The sequence below is a fragment of the Meles meles genome, chromosome 21 (assembly GCF_922984935.1).
Source record: "Meles meles chromosome 21, mMelMel3.1 paternal haplotype, whole genome shotgun sequence".
NCBI lineage: Eukaryota > Metazoa > Chordata > Mammalia > Carnivora > Mustelidae > Meles > Meles meles.
In genome coordinates this window covers 17,032,857-17,045,231 of record NC_060086.1, presented here as the reverse complement: position 1 = coordinate 17,045,231, position 12,375 = coordinate 17,032,857, and positions in this window count along the sequence as shown.

Here is a 12,375-nt window from a genome sequence, read left to right as displayed (position 1 = left end):
CGTTGGCCTCCCCGGGGCCTGCCTCCCAGAGCTCCCCCTGGCGGTGCCAGAACGCGGCGACACGCGATACCGGACAGGGCACCGGGGGGGCGGACCTGCGGCCCTGTGGTGCCCGAAGTGGGTTCGCCGGGCGTTTTCCGGCCAATTCTCACGAGCGTTCGATTTGGGCAGAACGCTCGTGAGAATTGGCCGGCGTTGGGCAGCCTTGGTCAGCGTCCAGTTCCGCTGGGAGCAGGGCCCTTTCTCGCTCGGGGCATGTCGCGGGCACCCGGAAATCGAGCCGTGACGATGGGGCGCGCCGGCGGCCCCGGCTCCGGGGAGTTTTCCCCGAGCAGAGTTGATGGAGGCGCCTTGGCCGGGCGTCCGCCTCCGCCGTGGGGGGCGGCCGGGGCGCCCGTGGAGGGCGCTGGCCTCTGTGGGGGAACGGATTGATCTCTCACACCACGGATGGGACGAAGCCGCGAAAGTTGCCGTTGTCGCCGGGACGGTCAGGGGACTCGTGGCGCGGGACTCCGGGTTCCCCGTGGGGAGGCCCCCAGGCTCAGGCCCCTGGAAACGAAAGGCTGAGCAATCGGGCCTGGGCCCGGGCCCGGTTTTCGGGTCCGGCCGGCCCCAGCTGCCGGCGCCAGGGTGGGGACCCCCGGAGGCTGAGGAGAGGGAGGCGTCGGCCTCCACGGGGCCTTCCTCCCGGAGCTCCTCCTGGCGGCGCTGGAACGCGACGACACGCGATCGCGGACAGGGCCCCGGGGGGGCGGCCCTGCGGCCCAGTGGTGCCCGAAGTGTGTTCGCCGGTCGTTTTCCGGCCAATTCTCACGAGCGTTCTGCTCAAAGCGGGATCGCTTTGGGCAGAACGTTCTTGAGAATTGGCCGGCATTGGGCAGCCCTGGTCAGCGCCCAGTTCCGCGTGGAGCAGGGACCTTTCTCGCTCGGGGCAGGTCGCGGCCACCCGGAAAACGAGCCGTGACGATGGGGCGCGGCCGGCGGCCCCGGCGCCGGGGTGTTTTCCCCGAGCAGAGTATTTGGAGGTGCCGTGGCTGGACATCCGCCTCCGCCGTGGGGGGCGGCCGGGGCGCCCGTGGAGGGGGCTGGCCTCTGTGGGGGAAAGGATTGATCTCTCACACCACGGCTGGGACGAAGCCGCGAAAGATGCCATGGTCACCGGGACGGTCGGGGGACTCGTGGCGCGGGACTCCGGATTCCCCGTGGGGAGGCCCGCAGGCTCAGGCCCCTGGAAACGAAAGGCTGAGCAAGAGGGCCTGGGCCCGGGCCTGGTTGTCGGGGCCGGCCCGGCCCCAGCTGCCGGCGCTAGGGAGGGGACCCACGTCGGCTGAGTAGCGGGAGGCGTCGGCCTCCCCGGGGCCTTCATCCTGGAGCTCCTCCTGGCGGCGCCGGAACGCGACGACACGCGATCGCGGACAAGGCCCCGGGGGGGCGGCCCTCCGGCCCAGTGGTGCCCGAAGTGTGTTCACCGGGCGTTTTCCGGCCAATTCTCACAAGCGTTCTGCCCAAATCGGGATCGATTTGCGCAGAACGCTCGTGAGAATTTGCAGGCGTTGGGCAGCCCAGGTCAGCGCCCATTTCCGCGTGGACCAGGGCGCTTTCTCGCTCGGGGCATGTCGCGGCCACCCGGAAAACGAGCTTTGACGATGGGGCGCGGCCGGCGCCCCGGCGCTGGGGAGTTTTCGCCGAGCACAGTGTATGGAGGCGCCGTGGCTGGGCGCCCGCCTCCGCCGTGGCGGGCGGCCGGGGCGCCCGTGGAGGGGGCTGGCCTCTTTGGGGGAAAGGTTTGATCTCTCACTCCACGGCTGGGACGACGCCGCGGAAGGTGCCGTTGTCGCCGGGACGGTCGGGGGACTCGTGGCGCGGGACGCAGGGTTCCCCGAGGTGAGGCCCCCAGGCTCAGGCCCCTGGAAACGAAAGGCTGAGCAAGCGGTCCCGGGCCCGGGCCTGGCTTTCGGGGCCGGCCCGGCCCCAGCTGCCGGCGCCAGGGAGGGGAAACCCGGAGGCTGAGGAGCGGGAGGCGTCGGCCTCCCAGGGGCATGCCTCCCGAAGCTCCTCATGGCGGCGCCGGAACGCGACGACACGCGATCGCGGACAGGACTTCGGGGGGGCCGCCCTGCGGCCCAGTGGTGCCCGAAGTGTTTTCGCCGGGAGTTTTCCGGCCAATTCTCACGACTGTTCTGCCCAAATCGGGATCGATTTGGGCAGAACGCTCGTGAGAATTGGCCGGCGTTGGGCAGCCCAGGTCACCGCCCAGATCAGCGTAGAGCACCGCCCTTTCTCGCTCGGGGCATGTCGCTGCCACCCGGAAAACGAGCCGTGACGATGGGGCGCGGCCGGCGGCCCCGTGGCGGGGAGTTTTCCCCGAGCAGAGTTGATGGAGGTGCCGTGGCCGGACGTCCGCCTCCGCCGTGGCGGGCGGCCGGGGCGCCCGTGGAGGGGGCTGGCCTCTGTGGGGGAACGGATTGATCTCACATTCCACGGCTGGTACGAAGCCGCGAAAGGTGCCGTTGTCGCCGGGATGGTCGGTGGACTCGTGGCGCGGGTCTCAGGTTTCCCGGTGTGGAGGCCCCCAGGCTCAGGCCCCTGGCAACGGAAGGCTGAGCAAGCGGGCCTGGGCCCGGGCCCGACCCGGCCCCACCTGCAGGCGCCAGGGAGCGGACCCCCGGAGGCTGAGGAGCGGGAGGCGTCGGACTCCCCGGGGCCATCCTCCCGGAGCTCCTCCTGGCGGCGCCGGAACGCGACGACACGCGATCGCGGACAGGGCCCCGGGGGGGCGGTCCTGCGGCCCTGTGTTGCCCGAAGTGTGTTCGCAGGGCGTTTTCCCGCCAATTCTCACGAGCGTTTTGCCCAAATCGGGATCGATTTGGGCAGAACTCTCGTGAGAATTGGCCGGCGTTGGGCAGCCCAGGTCAGCGCCCAGTTCCACGGGGAGCAGGGCCCTTTCTCCCTCGGGGCATGACGCGGGCACCCGGAAAACGAGCCGTGACGATGGGGCGCGGCCGGCGGCCCCTGCGCCGGGGAGTTTTCCCCGAGCAGAGTTGATGGAGGCGCCGTGGCCGGGCGTCCGCCTCCGTCGTGGCGGGCGGCCGGGTCGCCGTGGAGGGGGCTGGCCTCTGGGGGGAACGGATTGATCTCTCACACCACGGCTGGGATGAAGCCGCGAAAGATGCCGTTGTCGCCGGGACGGTCGGGGTACTCGTGGCACGGGACGCAGGGTTCCCCGTGGGGAGGCCCCCAGGCTCAGGCCCCTGGAAACGAAAGGCTGAGCAAGCGGGCCTGGGCCCGGGCCTGGCTTTCGGGTCTGTCCCGGCCCCAGCTGGGGGCGCTAGGGAGGCGACCCACGGAGGCTGAGGAGCGGGAGGGGTCGGCCTCCACGGGGCCTGCCTCACGGAGCTCCTCCTGGCAGTGCCGGAACGCGGCGACACGCGATCCCGGACGGGGCCTCGGGGGGGGGCTTCGGCCCTGTGGTGCCCGAAGTGTGGCGAAGCCACAAAAGGTGCCATTGTCGCCGGGACGGTCGGGGGCCTCGTGGCGCGGGACGCAGGGTTCCCTGTGGGGAGGCCCCCAGGCTCAGGCCCCTGGCAACGGAAGGCTGAGCAAGCAGGCCCGGGCCCGGGCCCGGCTTTCGGGGCTGGCCCGGCCCCAGCTGCCGGCGCCAGGGAGGGGACCCCCGAGGGCTGAGGAGCGGGAGGCGTCGGCCTCCCCAGGGCCTGCCTCCCGGAGTTCCTCCTGGCGGCGCCGGAACGCGACGACACGCGATCCCGGACAGGTCCCCGGGGGGGCGGCCCTGCGGCCCTGTGATGCCCGAAGTGTGTTCGCCGGGCGTTTTCCGGCCAATTCTCACGAGCTTTCTGCCCAAATCGGGATCGATTTGGGCAGAACGCTCGTGAGAATTGGCCGGCGTTGGGCAGCCCTGCTCAGCGCCCAGTTCCGCGTGGAGCAGGGCCCTTTCTCGCTCGGGGCATGTCGCGGGCACCCGGAAAACGAGCCGTGACGATGGGGCGCGGCCGGCGGCCCCGGCGCCGTGGTGCTTTCCCCGAGCAGAGTAGATGGAAGCGCCATGGACGGGCGTCCGCCTCCGCCGTGGCGGGCGTCCGGGGCGCCCATGGAGGGGGCTGGCCTCCGTGGGGGAACGGATGTATCCCTCACTCCACGGCTGGGACGAAGCCGCGAAAGGTGCCGTTGTCGCCTGGACGGTCGGGGGACTCGTGGCGCGGGACGAAGGGTTCCCCGTTGGGAGGCCCCCAGGCTCAGGCCCCTGGCAACGGAAGGCTGAGCAAGCAGGCCCGGGCCAGGGCCCGGCTTTCGGGGCCGTCCCGGCCCCAGCTGCCGGCGCCAGGGAGGGGACCCTAGGAGGCTGAGGAGCGGGAGGCGTCGGCCTCCCCGGGGCCTGCCTCCCGGAGCTCCTCCTGGCGGTGCCAGAACGCGGCGACACGCAATCCCGGACAGGTCCCCGGGGGGGCGGCCCTGCGGCCCTGTGGTGCCCGAAGTGTGTTCGCCGGGCGTTTTCCGGCCAATTCTCACGAGCGTTCTGCCCATATCGGGATCGATTTGGGCAGAATGCTCGTGAGAATTGGCCGGCTTTGGGCAGCCGTGGTCAGCGCCCAGTTCCGCGTGGAGCAGGGACCTTTCTCGCTCGGGGCATGTCGCGGGCACCTGGAAAACCAGCCGTGACGATGGGGCGCGGCCGGCGGCCCTGGCGCCGGGGTGCTTTCCCCGAGTAGAGTTGATGGAGGCGCCGTGGCCGGGCGTCCGCCTCCACCGTGGCGGGCGTCCGGGGCGCCCATGGAGGGGGCTGGCCTCCGTGGGGGAACGGATGGATCCCTCACTCCACAGCTGGGACGATGCCGCGTAATGTGCCATTGTCGCCGGCACGGTCGGGGGACTCGTGGCGCGGGACGCAGCGTTCCCCGTGGGGAGGCCCCCAGGCTTAGGCCCGTGGCAACGGAAGGCTGAGCAAGCAGGCCCGGACCCGGGCCCGGCTTTCGGGGCCGGCCCGGCCCCAGCTGCCGGCGTCAGGGAGGGGACCACCGGAGGCTGAAGAGCGGGAGGCGTCGGCCTCCCCGGGGCCTGCCTCCCGGAGCTCCTCCTGGCGGCGCCGGTACGCGACGAATCGCGATCGCGGACAAGGCCCCAGAGGGGCGGCCATGCGGCCCAGTGGTGCCCGAAGTGTGTTCGCCGGGCGTTTTCCGGCCAATTCTCACGAGCTTTCGGCCCAAATCGGGATAGATTTGGGCAGAACGCTCGTGAGAATTGGCCGGCGTTGGGCAGCCCTGGTCAGCTCCCAGTTGCGCGTGGAGCAGGGCCCTTTCTCCCTCGGGGCATGTCGCGGGCACCCGGAAAACGAGCCGTGACGATGGGGCGCGGAAGGCGGCCCGGGAGCCGGCGTGCTTTCCCCGAGCAGAGTTGATGGAGGCGCCGTGGCCGGGCGTCCGCCTCTGCATTGGCGGGCGTCCGGGGCGCCCATGGAGGGGACTGGCCTCCGTGGGGGAACGGATGGATCCCTCACTGCACGGCTGGGACGAGGCCGCGAAAGATGCCGTTGTCGCCGGGACGGTCGGGGGACTCGTGGCTCGGGACGCAGGGTTCCCCGTGGGGAGGCCCCCAAGCTCAGGCCCCTGGCAACGGAAGGCTGAGCAAGCAGGCACGGGCCCAGGCGCGGCTTTCGGGGCCGGCCCGGCCCCAGCTGCCGGCGCCAGGGATGGGACCCCCCAGGGCTGAGGAACGGGAGGCGTCGGCCTCCCCGGGGCCTGCCTCCCGGAGCTCCTCCTGGCGGCGCCGGAACGCGACGACACGCGATCCCGGACATGTCCCCCGGGGGGGCGGCCCTGCGGCCCTGTGGTGCCCGAAGTGTGTTCGCCGGGCGTTTTCCGGCCAATTCTCATGAGCGTTCGATTTGGGCAGAACGATCGTGAGAATTGGCCGGCGTTGGGCAGCCCTGGTCAGTGCCCAGTTCCGCGGGGAGCAGGGCCCTTTCTCGTTCGGGGCATGTCGCGGGCACTCGGAAAACGAGCCGTGACGATGGGGCGCGGCCGGCGGCCCCGGCGCCGGGGTGCTTTCCCCGAGCAGAGTTGATGGAGGCGCCGTGGGCGGGCGTCCGCCTCCGCCGTGGCGGGTGTCCGGGGCGCCCATGGAGGGGGCTGGCCTCCGTGGGGGAACGGATGGATCCCTCATTCCACGGCTGGGACGAAGCCGCGAAAGGTGCCGTGGTCGCCGGGACGGTCGGGGGACTCGTAACGCGGGACGCCGTGTTCCCCGTGGGGAGGCCCCCAGGCTCAGGCCCCTGGCAACGGAAGGCTGAGCAAGCAGGCCCGGGCCGGGCCCGCGTTTCGGAGCCGGCCCAGCCCCAGCTGCCGACGCCTGGGAGGGGAACCTCGCAGGCTGTGGAGCGGGAGGCGTCGGCCTCCCCGGGGCCTGCCTCCCGGAGCTCCTCCTGGCAGTGCCGGAATGCGGCGACACGCGATCCCGGACAGGGCCTCAGGGGGGGGCATGCGGCCCTGTGGTGCCCGAAGTGTGGCGAAGCCACAAAAGGTGCCGTTGTCGCCGGGACGGTCGGGGGCCTCGTGGCGCGGGACGCAGGGTTCCCTCTGGGGAGGCCCCCAGGCTCAGGCCCCTGGCAACGGAAGGCTGAGCAAGCAGGCCCGGGCCCGGGCCCGGCTTTCGGGGCTGGCCCAGCCCCAGCTGCCGGCGCCAGGGAGGGGAACCCCGAGGGCTGAGGAGCGGGAGGCGTCGGCCTCCCCCGGGCCTGCCTCCCGGAGCTCTTCCTGGCGGTGCCGGAACGCGACGACACGCGATCCCGGACAGGGCCCCGGGGGGGAGGCCCTGCGGCCCTGTGGTGCCCGAAGTGCGTTCGCCGGTCGTTTTCCGGCCAATTCTCACGAGCGTTCTGCCCAAATCGGGATCGATTTGGGCAGAACGCTCGTGAGAATTGGCCGGCTTTGGGCAGCCCTGGTCAGCACCCAGTTCCGCGTGGAGCAGGGCCCTTTCTCGCTCGGGGCATGTCGCGGGCACCCGGAAAGCGAGCCGTGACGATGGGGCGCGGCCGGCGGCCCCGGCGCCGGGGTTCTTTCCCCGAGCAGAGTTGATGGAGGTGCCGTGGCCTGGCGTCCGCCTCCGCCGTGGTGGGCGTCCGGGCCGCCCATGGAGGGGGTTGGCCTCCGTGGGGGAACGGATGGATCCCTCACTCCACGGCTGGGACGAAGCCGCGAAAGGTGCCGTGGTCGCCAGGACGGTCGGGGGACTCGTGGCGCGGGACGCAGGGTTCCCCGTGGGGAGGCCCCCAGGCTCAGGCCCCTGGCAACGGAAGGCTGAGGAAGCAGGCCCGATCCGGATCCGGCTTTCGTGGCCGGCCCGGCCCCAGCTGCCGAAGCCTGGGTGGGGAACCTCGCAGGCTGTGGAGCGGGAGGCGTCGGCCTCCCCCGGGCCTGCCTCCCGGAGCTCCTCCTTGCGGTGCCAGAACGCGGCGACACGCGATCCCGGACAGGGCCCTGGGGCGGTAGCCCTGCGGCCCTGTGGTGCCCGAAGTGTGTTCTTCGGGCGTTTTCCGGCCAATTCTCACGAGCGTTCTGCCCAAATCGGGATCGATTTGGGCAGAACGCTCGTGAGAAATGGCCGCGTTGGGCAGCCTTGGTCAGCGCCCAGTTCCGCGGGGAGCAGGGCCCTTTCTCGCTCAGGGCATTTCGCGGGCACCCGGAAAACGAGCCGTGACGATGGGGCGCGGCCGGCGGCCCCGGCGCCGTGGTGCTTTCCCCGAGCAGAGTAGATGGAGGCGCCATGGCCGGGCGTCCGCCTCCGCCGTGGCGGGCGTCCGGGGCGCCCATGGAGGGGGCTGGCCTCCGTGGGGGAACGGATGTATCCCTCACTCCACGGCTGGGACGAAGCCGCGAAAGGTGCCGTTGTCGCCTGGACGGTCGGGGGACTCGTGGCGCGGGACGAAGGGTTCCCCGTTGGGAGGCCCCCAGGCTCAGGCCCCTGGCAACGGAAGGCTGAGCAAGCAGGCCCGGGCCAGGGCCCGGCTTTCGGGGCCGTCCCGGCCCCAGCTGCCGGCGACAGGGAGTGGACCCCAGGAGGCTGAGGAGCGGGAGGCGTCGGCCTCCCCGGGGCCTGCATCCCGGAGCTCCTCCTGGCGGTGCCAGAACGCGGCGACACGCGATCCCGGACAGGTCCCCGGGGGGGCGGCCCTGCGGCCCTGTGGTGCCCGAAGTGTGTTCGCCGGGCGTTTTCCGGCCAATTCTCACGAGCGTTCTGCCCATATCGGGATCGATTTGGGCAGAACGCTCGTGAGAATTGGCCGGCTTTGGGCAGCCGTGGTCAGCGCCCAGTTCCGCGTGGAGCAGGGACCTTTCTCGCTCGGGGCATGTCGCGGGCACCTGGAAAACCAGCCGTGACGATGGGGCGCGGCCGGCGGCCCTGGCGCCGGGGTTCTTTCCCCGAGTAGAGTTGATGGAGGCGCCGTGGCCGGGCGTCCGCCTCCGCCGTGGCGGGCGTCCGGGGCGCCCATGGAGGGGGCTGGCCTCCGTGGGGGAACGGATGGATCCCTCACTCCACAGCTGGGACGATGCCGCGAAATGTGCCATTGTCGCCGGCACGGTCGGGGGACTCGTGGCGCGGGACGCAGCGTTCCCCGTGGGGAGGCCCCCAGGCTTAGGCCCGTGGCAACGGAAGGCTGAGCAAGCAGGCCCGGACCCGGGCCCGGCTTTCGGGGCCGGCCCGGCCCCAGCTGCCGGCGTCAGGGAGGGGACCACCGGAGGCTGAAGAGCGGGAGGCGTCGGCCTCCCCGGGGCCTGCCTCCCGGAGCTCCTCCTGGCGGCGCCGGTACGCGACGAATCGCGATCGCGGACAAGGCCCCAGAGGGGCGGCCATGCGGCCCAGTGGTGCCCGAAGTGTGTTCGCCGGGCGTTTTCCGGCCAATTCTCACGAGCTTTCTGCCCAAATCGGGATAGATTTGGGCAGAACGCTCGTGAGAATTGGCCGGCGTTGGGCAGCCCTGGTCAGCTCCCAGTTGCGCGTGGAGCAGGGCCCTTTCTCCCTCGGGGCATGTCGCGGGCACCCGGAAAACGAGCCGTGACGATGGGGCGCGGCCGGCGGCCCGGGAGCCGGCGTGCTTTCCCCGAGCAGAGTTGATGGAGGCGCCGTGGCCGGGCGTCCGCCTCTGCATTGGCGGGCGTCCGGGGCGCCCATGGAGGGGACTGGCCTCCGTGGGGGAACGGATGGATCCCTCACTGCACGGCTGGGACGAGGCCGCGAAAGATGCCGTTGTCGCCGGGACGGTCGGGGGACTCGTGGCTCGGGACGCAGGGTTCCCCGTGGGGAGGCCCCCAAGCTCAGGCCCCTGGCAACGGAAGGCTGAGCAAGCAGGCACGGGCCCGGGCGCGGCTTTCGGGGCCGGCCCGGCCCCAGCTGCCCCCGCCAGGGATGGGACCCCCCAGGGCTGAGGAACGGGAGGCGTCGGCCTCCCCGGGGCCTGCCTCCCGGAGCTCCTCCTGGCGGCGCCGGAACGCGACGACACGCGATCCCGGACATGTCCCCCGGGGGGGCGGCCCTGCGGCCCTGTGGTGCCCGAAGTGTGTTCGCCGGGCGTTTTCCGGCCAATTCTCATGAGCGTTCGATTTGGGCAGAACGATCGTGAGAATTGGCCGGCGTTGGGCAGCCCTGGTCAGTGCCCAGTTCCGCGGGGAGCAGGGCCCTTTCTCGTTCGGGGCATGTCGCGGGAACTCGGAAAACGAGCCGTGACGATGGGGCGCGGCCGTCGGCCCCGGCGCCGGGGTGCTTTCCCCGAGCCGAGTTGATGGAGGCGCCGTGGGCGGGCGTCCGCCTCCGCCGTGGCGGGTGTCCGGGGCGCCCATGGAGGGGGCTGGCCTCCGTGGGGGAACGGATGGATCCCTCACTCCACGGCTGGGACGAAGCCGCGAAATGTGCCGTGGTCGCCGGGACGGTCGGGGGACTCGTAACGCGGGACGCCGTGTTCCCCGTGGGGAGGCCCCCAGGCTCAGGCCCCTGGCAACGGAAGGCTGAGCAAGCAGGCCCGGGCCGGGCCCGCGTTTCGGAGCCGGCCCGGCCCCAGCTGCCGACGCCTGGGAGGGGAACCTCGCAGGCTGTGGAGCGGGAGGCGTCGGCCTCCCCGGGGCCTGCCTCCCGGAGCTCCTCCTGGCGGTGCCGGAACGCGGCGACACGCGATCCCGGACAGGGCCCCGGGGGGGCGGCCCTGCGGCCCTGTGGTGCCCGAAGTGTCCTCGCCGGGCGTTTTCCGGCCAATTCTCACGAGCTTTCTGGCCAAATCGGGATCGATTTGGGCAGAACGCTCGTGAGAATTGGCCGGCGTTGGGCAGCCCTGGTCAGCGCCCAGTTCGGCGAGGAGCAGGGCCCTTTCTCGCTCGGGGCATGTCGCGGGCACAAGAAAACGAGCCGTGACGATGGGGCGTGGCCGGCGGCCCCGGCGCCGTGGTGCTTTCCCCGAGCAGGGTTGATGGAGGCGCCGTGGCCGGGCGACCGCGTCCGCCGTGGCGGGCGTCCGGGGCGCCCATGGAGGGGGCTGGCCTCCGTGGGGGAACGGATGGATCCCTCACTCCACGGCTGGGACGAAGCCGCGAAAGGTGCCGTGGTCGCCGGGACGGTCGGGGGTATCGTGGCCGGGACGCAGGGTTCCCCGTGGGGAGGCCCCCAGGCTCAGGCCCCTGGCAACGGAAGGCTGAGCAAGCAGGCCCTGGCCGGGCCCGGCTTTCGGGGCCGGCCCGGCCCCAGCTGCCGACGCCTGGGAAGGGAACCTCGCAGGCTGTGGAGCGGGAGGCGTCGGCCTCCCCGGGGCCTGCCTCCCGAAGCTCCTCCTGGCGGTGCAGGAACGCGGCGACACGCGATCCCATACAGGGCCCCGGGGGGGCGGCCCCGCGGCCCTGTGGTGCCCGAAGTGTGTTCGCCGGGCGTTTTCCGGCCTATTCTCATGAGCGTTCTGCCCAAATCGGGATCGATTTGGGCAGAACGCTCGTGAGAATTGGCCGGCGTTGGGCAGCCCAGGTCAGCGCCCAGTTCCACGTGGAGCAGGGCCCTTTCTCGCTCGGGGCATGTCGCGGGCACCCGGAAAGCGAGCCGTGACGATGGGGCGCGGCCGGCGGCCCCGGCGCCGGGGTTCTTTCCCCGAGCAGAGTTGATGGAGGTGCCGTGGCCTGGCGTCCGCCTCCGCCGTGGTGGGCGTCCGGGCCGCCCATGGAGGGGGCTGGCCTCCGTGGGGGAACGGATGGATCCCTCACTCCACGGCTGGGACGAAGCCGCGAAAGGTGCCGTGGTCGCCAGGACGGTCGGGGGACTCGTGGCGCGGGACGCAGGGTTCCCCGTGGGGAGGCCCCCAGGCTCAGGCCCCTGGCAACGGAAGGCTGAGGAAGCAGGCCCGATCCGGATCCGGCTTTCGTGGCCGGCCCGGCCCCAGCTGCCGAAGCCTGGGTGGGGAACCTCGCAGGCTGTGGAGCGGGAGGCGTCGGCCTCCCCCGGGCCTGCCTCCCGGAGCTCCTCCTTGCGGTGCCAGAACGCGGCGACACGCGATCCCGGACAGGGCCCTGGGGCGGTAGCCCTGCGGCCCTGTGGTGCCCGAAGTGTGTTCTTCGGGCGTTTTCCGGCCAATTCTCACGAGCGTTCTGCCCAAATCGGGATCGATTTGGGCAGAACGCTCGTGAGAAATGGCCGCGTTGGGCAGCCTTGGTCAGCGCCCAGTTCCGCGGGGAGCAGGGCCCTTTCTCGCTCAGGGCATTTCGCGGGCACCCGGAAAACGAGCCGTGACGATGGGGCGCGGCCGGCGGCCCCGGCGCCGTGGTGCTTTCCCCGAGCAGAGTAGATGGAGGCGCCATGGCCGGGCGTCCGCCTCCGCCGTGGCGGGCGTCCGGGGCGCCCATGGAGGGGGCTGGCCTCCGTGGGGGAACGGATGGATCCCTCACTCCACGGCTGGGACGAAGCCGCGAAAGGTGCCGTTGTCGCCTGGACGGTCGGGGGACTCGTGGCGCGGGACGAAGGGTTCCCCGTTGGGAGGCCCCCAGGCTCAGGCCCCTGGCAACGGAAGGCTGAGCAAGCAGGCCCGGGCCAGGGCCCGGCTTTCGGGGCCGTCCCGGCCCCAGCTGCCGGCGCCAGGGAGAGGACCCCAGGAGGCTGAGGAGCGGGAGGCGTCGGCCTCCCCGGGGCCTGCATCCCGGAGCTCCTCCTGGCGGTGCCAGAACGCGGCGACACGCGATCCCGGACAGGTCCCCGGGGGGGCGGCCCTGCGGCCCTGTGGTGCCCGAAGTGTGTTCGCCGGGCGTTTTCCGGCCAATTCTCACGAGCGTTCTGCCCATATCGGGATCGATTTGGGCAGAACGCTCGTGAGAATTGGCCGGCTTTGGGCAGCCGTGGTCA